At 41.2% G+C, this 21634-nt stretch overlaps 3 long non-coding RNA genes across 3 annotated transcripts in view; 1 reads left to right on the forward strand and 2 right to left on the reverse strand.

Annotated features, from left to right (window-relative positions):
* Positions 1 to 200: 200 nt before the first annotated feature.
* LOC120398901 overlaps positions 201 to 21634 on the reverse strand; it is a 40724-nt gene continuing 19290 nt past the window's right edge. The window contains exons 2-3 of the long non-coding RNA XR_005594786.1: positions 12330 to 12426; positions 201 to 357 (exon numbers count right to left, since the gene is read on the reverse strand). This is a non-coding gene — a long non-coding RNA (uncharacterized LOC120398901). The remainder of the gene's footprint in view (positions 358 to 12329; positions 12427 to 21634) is intronic.
* LOC120398902 overlaps positions 5865 to 21634 on the forward strand; it is a 35839-nt gene continuing 20069 nt past the window's right edge. The window contains exon 1 of the long non-coding RNA XR_005594787.1: positions 5865 to 5932. This is a non-coding gene — a long non-coding RNA (uncharacterized LOC120398902). The remainder of the gene's footprint in view (positions 5933 to 21634) is intronic.
* On the reverse strand, positions 9553 to 11883 carry LOC120398900. The gene is made up of 3 exons (XR_005594785.1): positions 11823 to 11883; positions 10688 to 10815; positions 9553 to 9945 (listed from the first exon to the last, which is right to left on the reverse strand). It is a non-coding gene; the product is annotated as an uncharacterized LOC120398900 (long non-coding RNA).

Below are 21634 nucleotides of genomic sequence, written 5' to 3' on the forward strand. Positions count from 1 at the left end.
TGTACAAGTCATTGTGAATAAGATACGTAGTTGATGAATTGTTATAGAAGAACAATGGAAAAATTAAATATATATATTTCTATATATAGATATATATTTAAAGTTTAGCACCAAGTTGCATTATAGTACAATCTTTAGTTTCCATCCCTATGGCTTGCGTTTTGAATTTTTGATAGGCATTTAATTCACATTCCTGTTGGAAGCAAAACATCCCACAATAATCATTGGGTTGTTGTGTTGTGTTTTGTTGATTTATTTCCCCTGGTTCTCGTGCCAAGCTCAAACATTGCATTTTACACAGCCGACTAACTTCAGCCATTTACTCAGTCACCCTGAAGGTAAAGAAAAAGAGTCTTCCTGCCAAAAGAGAAATAGAAAGTTAGTTAAAAAGAACTGATGAGATAGCAATTGTATTGAACAAAAAACAGACCAGGTGGGTAAACTTTAACAATGTGTAGTAACAAACACACATAGATATCATAGGCATCAACCAAATACCGAATATACAGCATGGAGAAAAAAACTTATGGCCTTTCAAATGTGAGCTCTGGAGATAGGCCTGGATCAAAACCCTGGATCCAAATACTCCTGATTTGGGGTCAAGTTTGGCTCTAGAACTAACAATCCTGACCTGATTTTCTTCTCAGCTGGCCCACATTTAGGCCAGTGTAACACCACTAACCTCAGAAGTTACTCCTGATTTACACTGGTGATAACAGAATTAAGCCTAAACTCGATGGCCTGTGCATATTTAGTGCAACTATCTATCTTGATGTGCTTTAAAGGGTGAGATCTTGCTTCCCAGCATCATCTATATTGTATGGCATTAGTAACAATCTTTAGGTCTGAGGCAATAATGTGGCCACTAAAATGAATCCGTAAATAAGACAAATCACAAATATGAACAATTTCTTGCAAAGAGGAATGGAATAGGACTGCATTGTCATGTTGGTATCTGGGTTCATTTAGTTCATGTGTCAGAAATGATTCAATACAGCTGCTTTCAACCTGGGGTTGTGACCAATGTTCCCCCTCACTTTTTTTCCCCTGTGTAAGGAATGAGAGGCTGACTGAATGCAGGTTTAATACTGAGCTCAGCTCCTTCATTCTCTATTCACATACTCTTTGGATAAGTGGTTCTCAGCCTGCAGCCCGCAAGCCACTTATGGCCCTATCAGCACAGAACTGTGGCCCATAAAAGTAATATATATTTTGTGCGGATGTGGTCCACATAACACATAGAAATTTACAATGGTAAATAGATTGAGAAGCAATACTTTGGATTCATTCTTCTGAGGTGTCTCATTCACTCTGTCCTAAATTCTATCCAACCCATTCCCCAAGTCACTCTCTGTTCATTCTGAATCCCTCTCCTAGTCTAACTTGCTCAACCATTTCCTCATTCAGTACTTCTCCCCATGCCAGCTATGGGGAAGTCTCTACTAGAGGCAGTAGCTCTGTTGTTGTTGCTTAGCTTTCCCACTGAATTATGCATCAAATAGTCATTTCTTCATTGTTTCAGGCTCATTGATTTGACTTGCTGTAGTGGCCCCTTGCTCTCAAGTAGGGAGGGTGGCCACTCAGCGCTCGGGCGCGGGTCCTGCTCGTGGGGCTGACTCATCAGCAGTCTACAGTTCTGTAGCCACCTAATAAAGGCAAACAAGAAGCAACAGTCCAAGGCTCTCACCCTCCTTCGGACGGGCAGGGGGCACTGAGCAGTCTTTAGCCCACAGCTGCTTGGCTGGGCTGGCAGCAATTAACAATCTAATGCTGTGGCTCTGTGGGCAGGACAGAGCAGGGAGCATGCTTTAGCCTAAGCTTGTGGGCTAAGGAAGCCAACAGTCAGTTTAGGCTTCAGCTAGGGATGAGCATTCACACAGTCTAGGGGCTTCTGAAGGGGGGGCACCAACCGAGTCTAGCATCCTAATTTGACGGACAGTAGGTTCACACTGGCCTCTTGGCCTATGGTGGGGAGTCGGCCACCCTAGGGGTTGGGTGGCAGGGGAAGGGTGACGCGGGCCCACCTGACTCCACCAATTCCCAGCCCAGGGCCCTAACAGCAGCGAAGTGGTCAGCCACTGGGTCAGCGAGGATCCAGCCATAAAATGCTGACCTTGAGTCAGTCAACAGCGTAGCCGGACAGTCATTGGTTGCCTCTGGGCTACTTACTGCCTCCCCAGGGTTTGGAACCTTTGTAATCCACAGGTCCTCTGGCTCTCTGGGTGCACAGCGGATGGTAGTCCTGGCAACTTCCCTTCTGGGTCAATCTCTTCCAGGGGCACGGTGCTGCAGAGTGTCAGTTCAACTCCAGGGTGCTGCAGCAGAGTGGAGGCATCCAGCTCCTTCTCTGGCTCCCACTCAATGCAACTGCAGCACCCTCCCTTTATACTTCCTGTCCCTCCTTGGTACTTCCAACGAGGGGGTGGGGCAGGTTCGGCAGGAATGTAGTGGTCCCTTGCTCTCAACTCAGGAGGGAGGACGCTCTGCCTCACTACACTTGTGCTTAAGTGATTCTCATCAGAATTTGTCATCTTATCTCCCATGCTATTTATGAAGAAACTAACTTGGAATTCCCCACTTTAGTTATCAAGTGCAGATGCCAAAAACAACTGCTAAAAATGGACAATCCATTAACACCAATGTGATTAAAAAGCAAAGCTAAAAGCATATGGGGCATTATGGAGAACATTATCTTTTTGTTCCTTTGCAAGCCTGTTTTATTACTCTTCCCCTCATCTCTCCCCCACCCTCCCTTGCTGCTTCTGGACCTTTAAGTTTGGCGTGTTATTTTTCCTCCCTGAAGATTGGAATGTTCTTTTTATTCTTAGATTCATAGACTCTAGGACTGGAAGGGACCTCGAGAGGTCATCAAGTCCAGTCCCCTGCCCTCATGGCAGGACCAAATACTGTCTAGACCATCCCTGATAGACATTTATCTAACCTACTCTTAAATATCTCCAGAGATGGAGATTCCACAACCTCCCTAGGCAGTTTATTCAAATGTTTAACCACCCTGACAGTTAGGAACTTTTTCCTAATGTCCAACCTAAACCTCCCTTGCTGCAGTTTAAGCCCATAGCTTCTTGTTCTATCCTTAGAGGCTAAGGTGAACAAGTTTTCTCCCACCTCCTTATGACACCCTTTTAGATACCTGAAAACTGCTATCATGTCCCCTCTTTTCTAGGCCTTCTTGCTAGAGCTAGGTGGAATTTTTTGGTCAACATTCTTTTATGATGAAAAATGCAGATTCAGGTTGATCGCAACATTTTGCAAATGCATATTGAATTCATTAAATTGTTTTTGTTAAAAACAATCTAAAAAATTAAAATGTTTTGAAATGAAATGTTCTGATTTTTTATTAGAAACATCTTTTCATTTCAAAGTTTACTTAAATATTATTTTTAAAAATAAGCACTTTAAAAACCTAAAAAATAAAATAAAAATATTTAGTTCAACTCGAAAAAAGCTTTTTTTCTCCTTTTTTTTATATCAGTTCTTCACACAGCTATATTCCTCACGGCAGCTGCTTTGCTATAGGGCCAGTGGATATTTTCTCTGTAAATTCTTCCCAGGGGCGGCTCTAGACATTTCGCCACCCCAAGCAGGGTGGCATGCCGCGAGAGGCGCTCTTCCGGTCGCCGGTCCTGCGGCTCCGGTGGACCTCCCGCAGGCGTGCCTGCGGAGGGTCCACTGGTCCCGCGGCTCCACCGAAGCCGCGCAGCTCCAGCGGACTCTCCGCAGGCACGCCTGCGGGAGGTCCACTGGAGCCACGGGACCAGCGAACCCTCCTGCGGGAGGTCCACTGGAGCCGCCTGCTGCCCTCCTGGCGACTGGCAGAGCGCCCCCTGCAGCATGTCGCCCCAAGCACACGCTTGGAGTGCTGGGATCTGGAGCCGCCCCTGATTCTTCCTAATGGAGTCTAATTTTACTTTGCCCCTATGCTGGTCAAGGGCTTTTCTTGTCCTCTCAGCCCTTCTCTCCTTTCTGTGGATTCCTCTTTTGGGGCCTTCTCCAGTGCTTGGGATGAAGAAAACAATTCCTCCTCTTTGAAGGTGGAATCCAGTCACTTCTAACCAGGGGTGGCTCTAGAGATTTTGCCGCCCCAAGCACGGCAGGCAGGCCGCCTCCGGTGGTTTGCCTACGCCGGGTCCACTGGTCCCGCGGCTTCGGCGGACCTCCGAAGCCGCGGGACCAGCGGACCCTCCTCAGGCACGGCTGCGGGAGGTCCACCGAAGCCGCGGGACCAGCAGACCCTCCGCAGGCAAGCCGCAGGAGGCAGCCTGCTTCCCGCCCTTGCGGCGCCGACAAAGCGCCCCCTGCGGCTTGCCGCCCCAAGCACGCACTTGGTGTGCTGGGGCCTGGAGCCGCCCCTGCTTCTAACATCGTTGTATTGTGGCGCATGCAAGAGCAAGGAGTGTATGTGGTTCCAACATAGGTAAGAGCTTTATTCCAAACAAGTGAATGAACACTATTTTCAGGTATAATGAGGCCGTCTAAATTAACCTACCTCAGTCTAAAGCAAGGCTGGCAAACTAGGTGGCCTTATGAGTGATGTTTAATAAGCAAGCAGGAGTCAAGTTTTTCAGGAAAGATGGCTCAGTACTACTTCCTGTTTGAGGACTTCATTATGATTCAACCTGTTCAGGTTTCTAGAAAATCAATTTGATTTTCCATTTCTCTAGTATGGAGGGGAAATACAGTATTTAGTTCCATGTGGTCGAATGGAGCGTACATGACGTTACACAGTGACAACTTTTCTGGAAAATGAAGTACTGGCACTATTTTGCTGTCTTCTTCAAAGAATTCTAATAGGGTGATACATGTTCAGTATCATCAGTCTGGGGCATTAAAAATGTTGGTCAGTTCTATCATGAGATTAACGTAAAAATCATTACAGAGAAGTCTGTGTGTGGAGGGGAGGGGGAGAGAGAGGAGCAATCTTTATTTCCCTTTTATTTTTTGAGCCTGCAGGGGACATTCAGACTTTTCTCTGCAGGTATTAGGGCTAAAAACTTGCTTTAATTTGTAAAATGAAAGCTGACATAATAACACCTAGTGCTTATATTTCACTTTTCATCAGTAGATCTCAAAGTTCTTTAAAAAGGGAAGTATCATATTCCCCATTTTACAGATGGGGAAACTGAGGCACAGATAGGTGAAATGACTTGCCCAAGGTCACCCAGCAGACCAGTGGCAGAAGTAGGAATAGAACCCAAATTTCCTTCATTCCCATTCAGTGCCCTATCCTCTAGACAATATTGACTCCATTGACTTCAGGTGCAGGGTCTTTAAGAAAATCACCAAATATCATGAGATTTACAATAAAATTGTGAGTTGGCAACACTAAGTACCACTTTCCGTTATAGAAGACACTTCTGCTTCCATGCAGCTGTCTTTGATTTAGAGATGGATTGGAGTAAAACAAAGTGGCTGGTGTTTCAGGGCTGATGTTTCAGTTTGCATCCTTCTTATAGAAGAAGGATTGGATCATAAAGTTTGGATTGGATCCAATCTAACTTCCAGAAAGTTCAAAGGGGTCTAGATTAAGTGTCCCGATTTGGGTCCATCTGTAATCTAATTCTAGGCATAAGTGCATCTGTTGTGAAGATATGCATAAAGAAAGAGGACATCTGGATAGTGAACAAAGTAAAGTTTGAGTTTCACCAATTAGAGCACAATGTGGTGGTATTAATTCAGGAAAGATAAAGTGAGCTTTATGAACTGGGCACAGAAAAATAGATTCTTAAAATGTATTCATCTGAAAAATGCTTACAAACATTTGTATGGAAACTACACACACTTTTAAGATGACAACAAATTTGAATATGCTCATTAAAATTGTTTTGAACTCTTTTTTAATCTGCAGGGAAAATAGCTACTGAGGAAGCCACTTTTGGACTTCTTCAGGATACCTGATCAAAATATTGTGCAGGTAGGACAAAAAACAAGATGGAAAAGGAACTGTTAATTTCTTTAAAAATTAGGTCCAAATTGCGCTCTCACTCATTCCACCATGAATACTTATTGTCTTTATTGGAGTTACTCCAGTTTTCCTCCAAGGTAACTACAAGCTGAATTTGGTTCATACTATTTATTTAAATATGCCTCATTTGAACAAAGTCAGTCTTCTAACTAGTCAAATTAAGAAAGTTAAATTAGAATGTACTTGTTTCCCTTTCTAGGGCTAATAAACCCATAAAGCAGATCTGAATTGGAGATAGGCAAGATGCCATCTAATGGTGCTTTCCTACTTGACCATAGTACACTACTGAGACAGTTATTCTGATCTGTTACATTGTTGCAAACCTAGAGTGACACAGAGCTAGTGAAGTAACACCTATGTAACTGAGATCAGATTATCCCTACCCAAAGCAACTATATCTGTGGCATGCAACTCTCAGTAACACCAATGACTACCACCTAGCCACATGTGCCACTTTGAAAATGTAAACCCTTTTCAGAATCAAGTTACAAACAGAGTGTAAGTAAAAACATTTCTCACAGCAGATTACATGTAAGTGCCAGATACCACAGTAGTTACACAGAGTGAGAAATATTGTGGTGAATGTATCAAGAATACTGCAAATACAATGGTAAAGATAAATACCATGGTGTGGTAAACGTCTAGATTTTATGTTGCCCACTGTACCTGTAGTTACATTCCTATATTTACCCTGCAGTATCATGCTATTTTTAAAACAGGAGACATGGGGAATACAGAATTAACGTGCAGCAGCAAAAAGAGCATGTATTAATGGTGCCTATTCTACATCAGTGTTCTGTACACCACAATGTCACTATTGTCGTTTCTCCTGTTGGCATATACATCAACAAGATTGTTTTTAAATGTTTTGTCTCAAGTAGGATTTAAATGGTTTCCCATCCGTTCTTTCCAAATGCTTACACATCCAGGAGATGGGAGGAGATGGAACATCTTTAGTTATCGTCTACATAATTAAACCTCATGTAAATGTCTTTTTTGTATTTACAGAATGAGGGCTATGGATCCTTGCTATGGCATGCAGAGCAGTGATTCATGAAAAGAGGCTGAATTTTGCTGGCCTTTGCTAAACAAAATTATCCCATTCTTCACAATGCACATTCTTAGAGGGGGAAAAAAACCTAAGGGAATACTTGTTTGTAGATATACTGTGGGCTCTTAACATCACTCACTTTATTAGACAGCTGACTCTGCATGGTGCATAAATAAATTCTGTGCAAGGCACAAAATCTTCCTTGTAATCATTTTAGATTAAAGTTCAAGGGCTACACATAGTGGATCAAATTAAATCTGTAAAGAAACTGGTATTGGTATTTTGAGGAAGCATGAACTTTTTTGAGGCTTGGTGCTCAAAGACAAGTTCAATGTTTGCCTATCTAGGCTAATAGAACAGTGATTGGGTTCAAAATGAGACGCAGTATATGGTGAAAAAATATCTGGATGTATGGCTGGACGACTGATGTATGTTTGAATGTGAGTTATTCTTTCCATTTTAACCAATCTCCTTCAAAAACTTCACTGTTGACCACACACACTTCATCTGGAATAAAAATAACACATTTCTTCTTTAAGTGATGCCCACGTGCATGCCATTCTTGGTGTGTGTGCACCCAGAGCACGGCTGTCAGAAGCTTTTCCCCTGAGCAGTACCTGTTGGGTGACCCGAGTGCCCTCTGCTGCTGCACACCACTGCATGCAGGTATTAAAGGCAAAGCTGTCTCTAGCCCCCCTCAATTTCTTCTTACCTACCATGATAGTCACTGGAAAGCTTGTTCATTGCCAGAACAGTTTCTCTCTGCTCTTTACATATGGTTTAGTAGTTTATTACAGTTAGTAAGTTTTAGTTGTTTGGTTTAAAAGCATTGATTTTGTTGTTTTTTCTCCATTTTGGGGTTCTGCTGCTAACACTGAGGCATGCCCTGGTCACTGAGCTTTAAGCCGTGTGCTTCTTGCTCAAAGCCTGTGCTGGTGAGTGGCCCTCATAGTAGTTGTCTTAAGTGCTTGGATGAAGCATATGTGAAACCAGGATTTGCCCAGAACTCAAGCCTAGAACAAAAAAGGAGAAGCAGGAGAGGCTGAAATTCCTGCTGATGGAGGCAGCACTTAGATCCCCATTCGAGCCTCCTTGTCCAGCTCTCTGCTGAGTGCTGCAACTTCAGTGAGAAGCACATGCCTACAGCATTATCGGAGTCCCAGCACCAATCTTCTTCTCCCATGCCAAGGAAGAAATGAGGCTCTGACTAGGAGAATATCTCCACCTTCCATGTCTGGTAGGAGGGTGAGAAGGAGTCAAGTAGAGTGCATCTGAAATCTAAGCACTCCTCCTCCAAATCAGTGCTGCAGTTGACTCCAGTACTAGAGAGGGCACTATTGTGAAGTTGAGGAATAGCCACTCAACTTCACTGGCACAGCAGCAAGATAAAATCTCCATGCTGAGGTTCCTGGAGGTGTTTGCAGCAGCAAGGAATTTGCTTGTCCTTTTGGTGCTAATGTCACCAGCAGTGCAGGGTTCAGATTCCTCGGCACTATTGCCCCACCTGGCATCAACACTAACAGTGGAACTTGTGGTACCACTCCAGCTGCCTTCTTCCCAGATGGTCAGCCTGATGGTACCGCCTAAGGGGATGCGAGCAGTGATGGACCCAACACCAACTGGAGCAGTCCCTCCATAGTTGGAGGAAGGGGAATCTTCATCATCAGACTTAGAGGTGGGATCTTATATCTCAACCCCAGACTAGAATCAGATGGTCCCTTTGAAGTGTTTCCTTCTCCACCATCACAAACTCACAATTGGAGCTGCCATTGGAATGTGGTCAGGAGATCACTGGAATCCAGACCCATATCCCTGGCCTTTTTGGAACTTGTGGAGTTTTCCCCCAGTTTCTATATTTTCCCCTTGTCATGACTACTAAGTGCACTATTCTAGGTGGGGGAATCTACACACCAAGCTGCCCTGTCTCCTATGTCCAGTATTGGGCCCAGTGCCAAGCCTCAAGAAGAGGTTCTGGAAGCAGAGGAATAGCCACTCTGTGGAAGAGTGTCAACCATTTCCAGTCTTGGCTTCCTCCTTGTCCTCTTGCGGTGAGGTGGTTTCCTCACAGGCAACTTTACTATCTCCTGCTGATTGTAAAGCTTATCAGGAATTGTTAAAGAGGGTGGATTCAGACATAGTAATTCAAGTCAAGGAGGTCAGGGAGTGCTCACGTCGCCCAATTTACATTTATTAATGGCAGGTGCCTCTACCATGGCACTACCAATTACTGAGGCAATATACGAGCTTACAGAGACACTATGGCAGACCCCATTTTCATTGCTTCACATCTCAAAGCAAACAGAAAGAAAGTACTATGTGCCCTCCCCAGGCTTTGAATATTGTTATTCCCACCCACCTCCAAGGTTGTTAGTTGTTACAGCAGCTAATGATAGCTAGTGAGAGGGCATCAGGCTGCCACTCCCAAATCAAAAGACAAAAAGAGATTGGAGATTGGCAGAAAGATTTATTCAGTTGAGGAACTGCAACTTTGAATTCCCAACCATCAGGCTCTGCTGGAACACTATGATTTTAAATTATGGGGATCTAGGGAAAAGTTCAAAGAACTGCTTCCTGAGAGTGCTAGGCAAGAGTTCTGTTCTCTGATGAACAAGGGCAGACAAGTAGCAAGAACATCACTGCATGCTGTGCAGAGTGTGGCAGACTCAGCAGCTAGAGCCATGACTTGTGGTTACAGTCTTCTGGTCTCCCCTATGAAGTCCAGAATAGTATTCAGAACTTTCCTTTTGAGTGTCCTTCTCTGTTCTCAGGCCAGATGGACTGTAAGCACCATGTGCTTGAGGACTCAAGAGCCACTTTAAAATCCTTGGGTTTGTACATTCCTGCCCCAGTCAGAAAGCACTACTGACCTCAGCAGATGCACCATTTTTCTGCTCTACCTCTTTGTCAGGTTCTGTCAATAAAGAAGTCAACACATTATAGGCTCAGGCCTTCCCCTTGAGTTCCAGTTTTGGGACCTTCAAGATACCTGGGAAGTACCAAACAGTCACTTTGATGGGCCTGTTGAGAACACCATACCAGTGTCTCTCTCTCCAGACACATATTCCCCCACCTTTACAAAGAGTCTGTCTCATTTCCTTGGTGCTGGGTCCTGAATTCCTTTAGACTGAGGGCCCTGAGCACTCTGGTGTTGGTATAAACTCTACAGTTTGTTTCTACACCTTTCTCCCACTCTCTCTCTCTCCATCCCTTTCAGGAACCATTTTTAAAGGGAGCGCCTTGTCCAAGAGGTACAATCTCTCTTCTCTTTACAGGCGGTCCCATGCTGTCTCAGAGAGAAAGGGTTTTATGTCCACTATTTCCAAAAGCAAAAGGGGGAGGGAGGTTCAGACCAATTTTAGACTTGCGTTAACTCAACACATTTTTTAAAAAGGATAAAGTTTTGGATGGTCACCCTAGCTTCCACTATCTCCCTTTGGATCGTGGGGATTGGTATGCCGCCCTTGATATAAAATATGCCTACTTCCATATGGTAATCAACCAAGCTCACAGGAAGTAGCTCAGATTTCTGGGTAAATCAAAATCAATACTAATTCAATATACTACCATTTAGCCTGCCAGCAACTTCCAAGGTTTTTACAAAAGTTGTGGCAGTAGTAGCTCCATTCCTCAGAAGATCAGGGGTTCAAGGTTACCTCTATCTGTACAACTGGCTTGTCAAGGGCTGATCCAAGAGGCAGGTACTCTGTATTAGGTATCTCTAATGTAGTCAACATTCAATGCTTTGGGACTGCTAGTCAATGCAGAGAAGTCTCTCTTCTCCCTGGTCCAGAGAATAGAATTTATTGGGGCTTACTTGATTCAACTCAAGCTAGAGATTTTCTTCTAGACTTGAGGTTTCAGGCAAATCAATAAATTGGTAGATAGAAAAGCATACCCAGCACAACAGTATGAAAGTGTCTGAGGCTCCTTGGACGTATGCCTCCTGCACTTATGTGGTTCAAGTTGCCAGACTGTGCCTCAGGGTTCTAAAGGGTTAGCATGCACCAGTTTGCTCACCAAGCTGGCATCATCTAGACTTGGTAGGGTGTGTCCGTGATTCCCTAGAATGGTGGATAATGTATGTATAGGAGTTCCCTTAGCCCACACGCAATAGATGCTCATGTTAGTGATAGACGCATCTGTCTTTCGTTGCGGGGCCCATCTGGGTTCTCTACAGACTCAGGTCTAAGTCCTTGGAGGACTTAGCTTTACACATCAGTGTCAGAGAGCTGACAGCAGTTTGACATTCCAAGTGTTTCAAGTGCAGATCAAGTTCTATCTCAACAAGCAGGGAGGACCCTGATTTTTTCTACTCAGTTCAAACACAAGTCTGCTCTGGGAGCTCTCCATTGCCAACTTATATCTAGACACTTCTTGCCTACTAAGATTCCAAAATGATCTAGCAGCAGTACTGGGTTCACAATGCCACCAATGGTGCTGTGGCACCAGGCCCACACTCATACGGGTCCCAGTGCCCAGACTGTGACCCCACACTTCACCCTGAGGCCCTGCCCCCTCTTGGCCTCTTCCCCCCAAGGCCACACCCACCACTCACTCCTCTCCACCCCCTTCCCTGTGAGAGAAGTGGGAGGGTCCTCAGTGGGAAGATGCTAGGTGGGGCGGGGCATTGGGGCGTAGTGTGAATGGGGCCTTAGTGGGAAGAAGCTGAGTGGGGATGGTGTCCCGGGGTGAACCAGGGTGCAAGACCATGGTCTGGACTCTGGGGCTCACAAAAGATTAACCTGTCCCTGTCTAGCAGACAACCTGAGCAAATCATTTACAAATTACCAGGAATGGACTTTTTTTCCAGACATGGATAGATACGTCTGCCATGGATGGGGTTTCCCCCAAGTAGACCTATTGTGACAAGGACCAATAGAAAGTATCAGCAGTTCTATTCCCTATGAGGTCACATCCTGAGTTCTCTGACAGATGTGTTTTTATTCCTATGGTCAGGCAGTCTCCTTTATGCTTTTCCTCCAGTTCTTTTCATTCACAAAGTATTATTAAAGATAAGATGGGACTAGGTCAGAGTCATAATATTAGCTCCAGTGTGGGCCCATCAGCACTGGTTGTCCACAGTCCTGGCACTGTCAGTGAAACCTTCAATCTCACTTCTGCTGTACTTGGATCTAATCTTGCAAGATCATGGTCTCCTATTCCACCCAAGCCTACAATCCCTTCACTTAACTGCATGGATGCTCCATGGCTAGATAATAGAGAGTGGTCTTGGTCAAAAGAAGTTCAAGAGATAGTAAGTTAACTAGTAGAAAGCTTTCTACAAGAGCCACTTACCTCTCAAAGTGGAGATGTTTTTTCCTTCTGGTCTAGCCAGTATGGAGTATCACCAACCTGTTCTTCAATTCAGCATATTCTGGACTACTTGTTGCCCCTGAAACATTAAGATATGTCTGTTAGTTTAATCAACTATATCTGACAGCTATTTCAGTGTTCCGTCCTAAAGTTGATAATCACTCTATTTTCTCTCACAAGTCCATAAGGTTTTTGAAAGTCAAATTGTATTCTCAGGTGCAAGATCACATTCCCCTGTGGAATCTAAAATCAGTGTTATCATAACTTAAGGGTTCTACATTTGAGCCTTTTGCTACTTACTTTCTGCTGCATCTATTAATGAAAGTAGCAATTTTAGGTAGTCATCACCTCAGCCAGAAGGGTAGGAATGCTGGGCCTCCCTACATGATATTATTTAAGGACAAGGTTTACCAGTGCCCTCCTCCAAGATTTGTCCCAAAGACAAAGTGCTGTCCTCTTTCCATATTAACCAGTCAATTTATTTGCCTGCATTCTACTAGAAGCCACATTTGAGGAGAGAAGAAAAGTGTTTACGTACCCAGGACATCAGAAGATCTCTGGCATTCTACATGGACAGAACCAATTCTGTAAGTCCTCCCACTTCTTTGTAGTGGTGGCAGACAGAATAAAAGGACAATCAGTCTCCACCCTCCAAAAAAACATCCTGGATAGTCTCCTGTATATGCATACACTAGGGCCTGACTAATGTCATCCTGCCAAGCAGAGTCACAGCTCATTCAGTGAGATGGCAGTTGGCTTCAATAGCTTTTATGGCACGTGCTCCAACTGTGAATATTTGTAGAGCAGTAGCCTGGTCTTCAATCCACACATTTGCCTCCCATTATCCTGTTGCTCAGGATTCCAGAGTTGAGGCTAGAGTTGTACAAGTTGATCTTCAATCTTTATTTAAATAGACTGATCCCACCGCCTGTTTTTATGGCTTGTGAGTCACCAAGACTGGGATGCATGTGTACAAACAGTGACTAACATGTTCTGTAACTGTTGTTCTTTGAAATGTGTTGCACATCTCCTTTCTACAACCTGCCCTTCTACATCAGAGTTCCAGAAAGAAGGAATTGAGGTGGGCTAGGGATGGCTCTGCCCTTTATATCTGCATGCAGTGGAAAGCAGCAGCATAGGGCATGTGAGCCTCCCAACAGGTACTGCTGAGGGAATAATTTTCTGACTGCTGTGCACTGGGTGTACAGATAACATGAGTGGAGTGGACATGTACAAGACATCTTGAAGAACAACAGTTACTGAATATGTTAGTAACTTTTTTTCCTCCTAATGGGGTGAAATTCATCCCAGAGCACAGTGCACTTTCATGACAAGATCCTGGGTCCATTGAAAGTAAATAATAGAGATTGGTTAAATACCTGTGTGGAATCACTACACTGGACTGCATCTCACAAAAAAAAAAAAGAATATATAGCACCTATTAGCTAAAATAGAGTTATTAAGAGTGATTTTGTGGGTTTTAATTACAATTTCAAAGTAGCATATATATTATGTCCATTCTGTTAGCCAAGTAGCACACTTTAACATATTGTTTTCTTAAAGACTACCAGGCTGAAAAGGCTCTGTTTATATTTGTAATATATTAAATATATTTGTGGCATATTATTACTTCTGTGACTTTCAATATTTTTGTTGAGGACCTAACCCTGAAAATTCTTATCACCATGAGTAATCCCATTGATTACTCACTATAGTAAGTATTACCTTTGGTAGTAAATGCCTGTATGACTGGACACTCATTTTTCATCAAGCACTTTTATGGACCCATGTAGTATGTTAGTAAAACACAGTGGGAAAGCTTTTGTTCTGGGGCCCAATAATTAAACAGTATTTATTTCTTTCCCCCCCACACACAAAAAAAGAGAAATAATTCCTTTAAATGAATTCACGTTTTGTAAATTATCACAGCTGAAGGCAGTCATAATTTACACTCTATAGATAACACAGGTTGTAGACTCTTAATTAAATAATTAAAATTAATGTATTCAATAAAAAGGTAGATAATGGCTATAGTAACCCCTGTAATACACTTTCCATTAGAATCTTCTATTAGAATTTTAATGAGCCAAGTTGCTGTTTCAAAATACAAGGAGTCATATGATTTCTCACTGTGAAAACCATTTCAGTTTAATGGAAAGGCACAGAATATTGTGTTCAATGGTTTTCACAATGAGAAACCTGTGCTTGTTCACAAAAAGACCCAACATTTGTCAACAGATGGCATGATTCCTAGGGGACCACACTAAAAAGGGAGAGTGTTTTGAAAAAAAAATTTTTTCCTTTGTCAGTTTCCTGAAAAGGAGTTTATCTTAGATTCCTTTTGGTCTTTTAATTCTTAATCCATGGTATAAAAAAGAGCAAATTACTAGAGAAACTAAAGGAATTTTGCTCCAGACAAGCACAAATAGGATAAACCTTGATTTATAGTTTTGCCGAAACAATCATGGCAAATTGCAGACTTCTACAGATAATTGAAAAAAGCCATATATCTCTTTTGTGGAAATTTTCAAATCTAATGCCTCTTTGCACCAGAAGCTTACTTACAGGTATTTTATCATTAAGTCAACAGGAGAGGAAGTTTGCAGCTGGGTAAAATAATTAACGTTAAATATAACGAATGCCAAATTTTGTGTCTATTTTTTTAGCAACCCTGCTATAAAAAAATCTTAAACACATTTGGAAGTTAAGTGTGCTAGACATTTTTGGGTGAAGCTTAACACATGTGAGGCAGAGATACTCATGTTTTTTAATTCAAACCTTTATTTGAATCAAAATCATAACTTGCACTTACAATTACTATAAAAGCAATGGATAACAACAGATATACAGAAATTTATAATCATCAGTTACTTTCTGCTGGGGTGTAAGCAGGTCATAATGGATTTCTCCTACGATACTCCAACTACTCCATTACATTCTAGCATATTTATACCTTTCCAATTATATAACCATAACTTTCCTCCAATTGACATTAAGCATTATATTGTATGTAACTCACATAATATGTATGTGCAATTTTCAGATTAAGTAATTTTTGCTGTCCATGCTATTTTCATGTTATATTTCTTTTCTAATTGTGTGTTTTCCCCCATTGATCACACACTGATCATGCATGCTGATCAGGCCATGTACCTCTTACTCAATTAAGGGACTTTCCTGTTTTTCCTTAATTGCCTTTTGGCAGTACATTCTGTATATCCATTGTACTGACAACATCCTCTTATCTATATAATATCCCCCAACTTAGATATATTCCTTGTTCAAAATATTACCTGTGTTCTACACAACACCTATGAGCATTATTGAGCAAGTTTACATAGGGACAAGTTAGTAAAGGAACATCCACATCAAATATTATCCCAGCCTGTCCAAACTTACTGACTGTATATGATCCATACTTCTGATATTTCCAACAACATGTAAGTACTGGCAGCATGTTTCACCTCACTATGTATAACTAAGATTGAACAAAAAGAATAAGAGTACTTGTGGCACTGTAGAAACTAACAAATTTCTGGTAGCATAAGCTTTCGTGGGCTACAGCTCACTTCATTGAACAGATATTCATCATTTTAAGCAACTTATAACTAGAAATGGTAGAGCGGGAACCCTGTAAATATTAGAAGTGTTTGAAATGTTTGTAATATTACCTGAAGTTAGGTGAATCTCAAAGGTAGTGCTGTGTTTAAATGGTAAATATTTATGCACTGAATTTCACATGGAAATATTCACCATTTTATTTTGTGATACATTCTCCTGAGATTTAATTTTCCCATAATACTTTGGCATCATACAGTTATTTTAGATTTACTTGCCAGGATCCATCTCTGAGACCATTATTAAGCCAAAGATACCTGTTGGTTCATATAATCAGTGTCATTGTTACCCATGAGTGCTCCTCTGTCAAATTAATAGTAATTGATAACCTATATGTGAAAACTTCCCCCCTCCACCTGGTAACATGGGTACTGAGTCCTGCTTATCTTAAGCATGTAAGTAGTCCTATTGAAATAAATTTGACTATACATGTGCTTAAAGTTAAGCAGGTATTTTGCTGGATCAGGGTCAGAATGCTCAGCAACTTGCAAGACTGAGTTAATAATGTCTAGATACCTAGATATAGGAATATAAACTCCTTTTAACCCATCCCCTGAACTTCATTCTCAAGAACTTTGAAGGAACTAGATGGAAAATCATAAAAATATTGAATCCATAGTATTTTTTTAAAACTGCAGTCCAGATCCACATGGGCAGTATTGTGCCCAGATGGAGCTCCGTTGACTACAATTGGACTCCGTGTGAGGGTGGAAGATTTTGCCCTTGCAGATTCCATTGCCTAAGTGGGATCTAATTGAAAATCTCTAACATAAGAATTAACAGCATTTAGAGAAATCTTTCTTTGTCACCCCATCACAGGTATTGTAAACTGGTTATGCGATCAGAAAACACTCATCAGCTGTTCCCATGTCATTCAGTAGTAGCAGTAATTTGATAGTAGCAGTAATTATATGTTTATTGACCTATAAACAGACTGCACAGGAATTAATATACGATACAGAGTAAATATAAAGATCAGTATAGTTGTTCAGCAAATGGCTTGGTTTGTTGAAAGGAATGCTAAACGGCTGGCAAGAAATGAGATTTTAAATTGTATGATAATAGTTGATATCTGACAGACTGGTGAACATAAATAAACACTGGATATTTATGTGATATACTTTTTGCCTGATAGGGTCTGAGATATTGAGGCCTGATGATTTTTAAGTATCTTTTATTTTCTGTAATTTAAATATTACTTGTACTTCAAATAATCTAAAAGAAATAATAGGATTACTTTTGATTGACTTAAATCAGCCTCTTTATTTATTTGTCCTGAGTTTTGTATAGATTCGTGGATGTTAAGGTAGGAGGGGACCATTAGGATTCATCTAGTCTGATGTCTTGCATAACAAAGATCATAGAACAGTGGTGAGCAACCTGTGGCCCATGGGCCACACATGGACCATCAGAGTAATCTGCTGGCAGGCCACAAGACAGTTTGTTTACAATGACCATCCACAAGCACGGCAACCCGCATCTCCCATTGGCCAGGAATGGCGAACCGCTGCCACTGGGAGCTGTGGGTGGCCGTATCTGCAGACAGTCATTGTAAACAAACTGTCTGGTGGCCTGCCAGTGGACTACCCTGATGGACCGCGTGTGGCCCGTGGGTCGCAGGTTGCCCACCACTGCCACAGAATCTCATCCAGTAATTTAGGTTTCAAGTCCATAACTTCCATTTGAAAGTTATCCAGTCTGATTTCATGACTTCAAGTGATCGAGAATCCACTAAGTTGTTCCAATTGTTAGTTAACCTCACTGTCAAAAATGGGTGCCTTCTTTCTAGACAGAATGTATCCAGATACAGCATTCAACCACTGGATCTCCTTGTGCCTTTTTGTACTTGATTGTCTGCTTTCAGAAATCTCATGATCAAGTCACCTATTAATCTTCTCTTGCATAAACTAAATAGATTGAGCTTCTTAAGTATCACTATAAGTCAGATTTTCCAGACCTTGAATCAATCTTGTGGCTCTTTTCTTAAAGGATCAACATACAAACCCTACTTTTCACATGTTATGCAAGTTTCCATTCAATAAATTTCAAGGGTGCTACAAGGTACATTATCATCCCTAAAAAGGGCATCAAGTAGTACAATTATTACAATTATTTTTATGTAGCACCTAAAAGTATGCTCACTACTTTACAGATCTATCAAGCGAAGTCATCTCCCTAAGAAGTTCATGCTCTAAGTCCCAATTACTTCAATTAGACTATTTCTGGGTGTCAAGTTAAGCATGTGCATAATTGTGTGCAGGATTAAGGACTAAATAGATAAGAGTTGAGACAAGCGAAGGAATCAACACAGGATTTTTTCTCACTTCCAAAATCGATATTATACTTCTGATATGGGTTCTTCTAGCAGAATAGATGTCAACTTTTTATTCAAAAAATGAAGTATGTTTTGTTACAATGCACAGTTTTGCCTGAACTCTCTATTTGATAAGACTTCTCAGTTTTCTAACATGGAACAACAAGTGATTGTGTACAACAGACCTGGTTTTTACACTGAGAAAGCTGTATAAGAGAGTACCCTGACTTGGCAAGATTCTCTTGGAAGAGATCACCCAAATATACACACATGGATTCAGTTCAGTTCTGTACCGCCTTCTTTTAGAGAACTGATTTTTGTGTGTCACTTTAAGGTTTCACTCTATGTGTTCAGCACATTCCTGCATGCACTCTTGAAAGATCGGAATGAGACACACACCAGGTTTTACGCATGAAAATTCAACTCCGTAATTATGAGTTTCTATCACAGGCTTATTTGTGATTTATTATCTTACTGCCTCATAAGCAGTAATTATAATGTTATTTATTTGTACTGTGCATAATCTCTATTGAGCTGTTAAAATACTTTCTTTTCCCATAAATTTAGCTCTGATTTCAGTCTGACCATGTGTCCATACGCCAGACTCTTGGGCTCCTTTGCTCACCTGTGTTGCAATACAGTGAGGAATAAATATGTAGAAAAAGGATTGAGGAGGCCACTGACAATTAAAAGATAGCTACAAGAAAAGTTCTCTCTCACACCTAGAGGACACCAATTTTGCGTCCTTTTGAACAGTGTTCAGTCTGAAATACATACAGTTGGAAGGTAGAAAATAGCTGGTCAGAAACAGTTCAAACTCAGGGATATGCCTCTTGACTGAATGCTACTTTCACCAAGTACGGTCAAATTCTTCTCTTAATCACACTGAGTCAGGAATAATTCCCCGGATGTCAGTGGAGTTACTCCAGATGTGCATCAGTGTAAAGAGATCAGGATCTAAGTGTGTATTAAACAGTATTGACTTGTGAAAGCAGAGTTATTCAATGCTACACACTTCCTATTCCTGCTTCTGAAACTGGAATAGTGTGTGACCTTGGACAATAAATGTTACATGGCTCTGTTTATCCATTCGCAAAATAATGACATATGCTGGGGTGCTGTGGGTTTATTTAATTAATATTTGTGAAGCACTCTGAGACCTTAATAACTTGAATTGTCATTTTGATTTTTCCTTTTATCATTGCACTATTACCAAAACCATCTCTCCACTCCTCATGCCCATCTTTATACCCTGCTCCCGTTCATATAACTATGGCCATCCTACAGGAACAGCACAAGGTACCATGAACAATTGCAGGGTTGGGGGTGGAAAAATCAGTGAGTGAGCTGTCACATAATTTCTGACCAGAATGAAACTGAATTACAGATTCATTCTCTATGCTCGTGCACCATAGAGATAAAATAAAACAGCATGCATACGTCTGAATATAAATTGTTATACTCTGTGATTACACATCCAGTAAAATATTAAAAATTGGCTTGTTGTTCTATGAAATGTAAGCAATAAGTAAAGCATTGTGCAATATGTCAACTGTACTGAGAGTAAAATTAGGCTTGTTTTTCATATTTACATATTTGGAAATGACTTTAAGATTGCACATGCAACACAATCAACACATTTCTATGACATGATGCAAATCATATTGCCATGTTATTGATGCTCTTTGTGAGGGATGCAATAAATATGCCATTAGCTATGCTTGAGTATGTGTGTGTTTTCCCCTTTCTTAGTGCAAATAAGTGTTTTCATAAGAATATGCCATATTGGGACAGATTGATCATCCTTCTAGCCAGTACAGTACAGTACAGACAGTGGCCAGTACCGCAGCTTCAGGTGGACGGTACAGAACAGGGCAGGTTTGGAGAGATCCACCCCTGTATTCTCCTCCTGGCTTCTGGCAGTCATAGGTTTACAGTTGCCCCAAATAGGGGGTTGCATCCCAGACCATTTTGGCTGATAAAGATTGATGGATCTATCCTCTTTAAATTTATCTAGGTTTTCTTTTTTTTTTTTTAAATCCAGTTACAATTTTGGCCATCACAATATCCCACGGCGATGAGTTCCACAGGTTGTGGAAAAAAAGTATGTGTGAAAAAAGTATGTCCTCTGGTTTGTATTAAACCTGCTGCCTATTAATTTCATCAGGTGACCTCTATTTTTTGTATTGTGGGAAAGAATAAATAACACTTCTCTATTCAATTTTTTCATACCATCCATGATTATACTGACCTCACTCATATCCTCCTATAATCATCTGTTTTCTAAGATGAACAGCTCTAATCTTTTTTCTCTCTGGTCATATGTAAGCCGTTCCATATCCTTTATCATCTTTGTTGCTCTTCTCTGGACCTTTTCCAGTTCCACTATATCATTTTTGAGATGAGGTAGTCAGAACTGCACAAAGTATTCAAGCTGTTGATGCACCATGGATTTATATAGTGGTGTTATATTATTTTCTGTCCCTTTCACAATAGTTCCCTATATTCTGTTAGCCTTTTTTACTTCTTCTGTGCATTGAACTGAAGTTTTCAGAGAATTATCCATGATGATTCCAAGATCTCTTTCTTGAGTGATAACAGCTAATTTAGGACACATCATTATGTATGTATAGTTGGGATTATTTTTTCCAATGTGTTTTATTTGCTCTTATTAATGTTGAATTTCTTCTGACATTCTGATGCCCATGTCATGCTGTCTGGACTGATTCACAACTGATTGCCAACCTCAGGGCAGACTGTCAAAAAATAGTGCGGATTCCTCAGACTGTTCTATAATTAGATTTCACCAACTCAGAAACAAATATGAACTCTTGAACACTGTGTTGGTCTTACCATGGAGTCACAGACAGTCCCCTTGGGCACTCCAGTCTATCTTGCCACTCAGGCAAGCTGGACTCTGTGAAAAATGGTCACTTACACTATTGATCACAAAATATTCAGGTTTCTCCCTTTCTCAAGAGACCAATCGTTTACCCCATGTCAATGTGTAACTTTGACCTCACACCAAAGACAACATTAGTAGCCAATCTTATAGTAAATTAACTAAGAATTTATTAACTATGAAAAAAAGAAATGAGAGAATTATTTATGAGTACAGCAGGCAACATATATGCACGAATGAGTGCATGGTTCCAAAAGATTGCAGAGTTGTAGTAATCTGTCCCCTGAATGCCTTTTAGGGCTAACCAAGGTTGGCCCTGGAAGTTTCTGCTTTTGTTTCCTAGCTCCAGCCCTGTGAGAGTTCAAACAGCATAAAGATTAAAATTTTCCTGTCAACTATCTTTATTTTCCTTTTCCAGGATTCACACTGATGGCATATTCTCTTCTGCATGTA

This window comes from Mauremys reevesii, linkage group 2 (assembly GCF_016161935.1).
Source record: "Mauremys reevesii isolate NIE-2019 linkage group 2, ASM1616193v1, whole genome shotgun sequence".
Lineage (NCBI taxonomy): Eukaryota > Metazoa > Chordata > Testudines > Geoemydidae > Mauremys > Mauremys reevesii.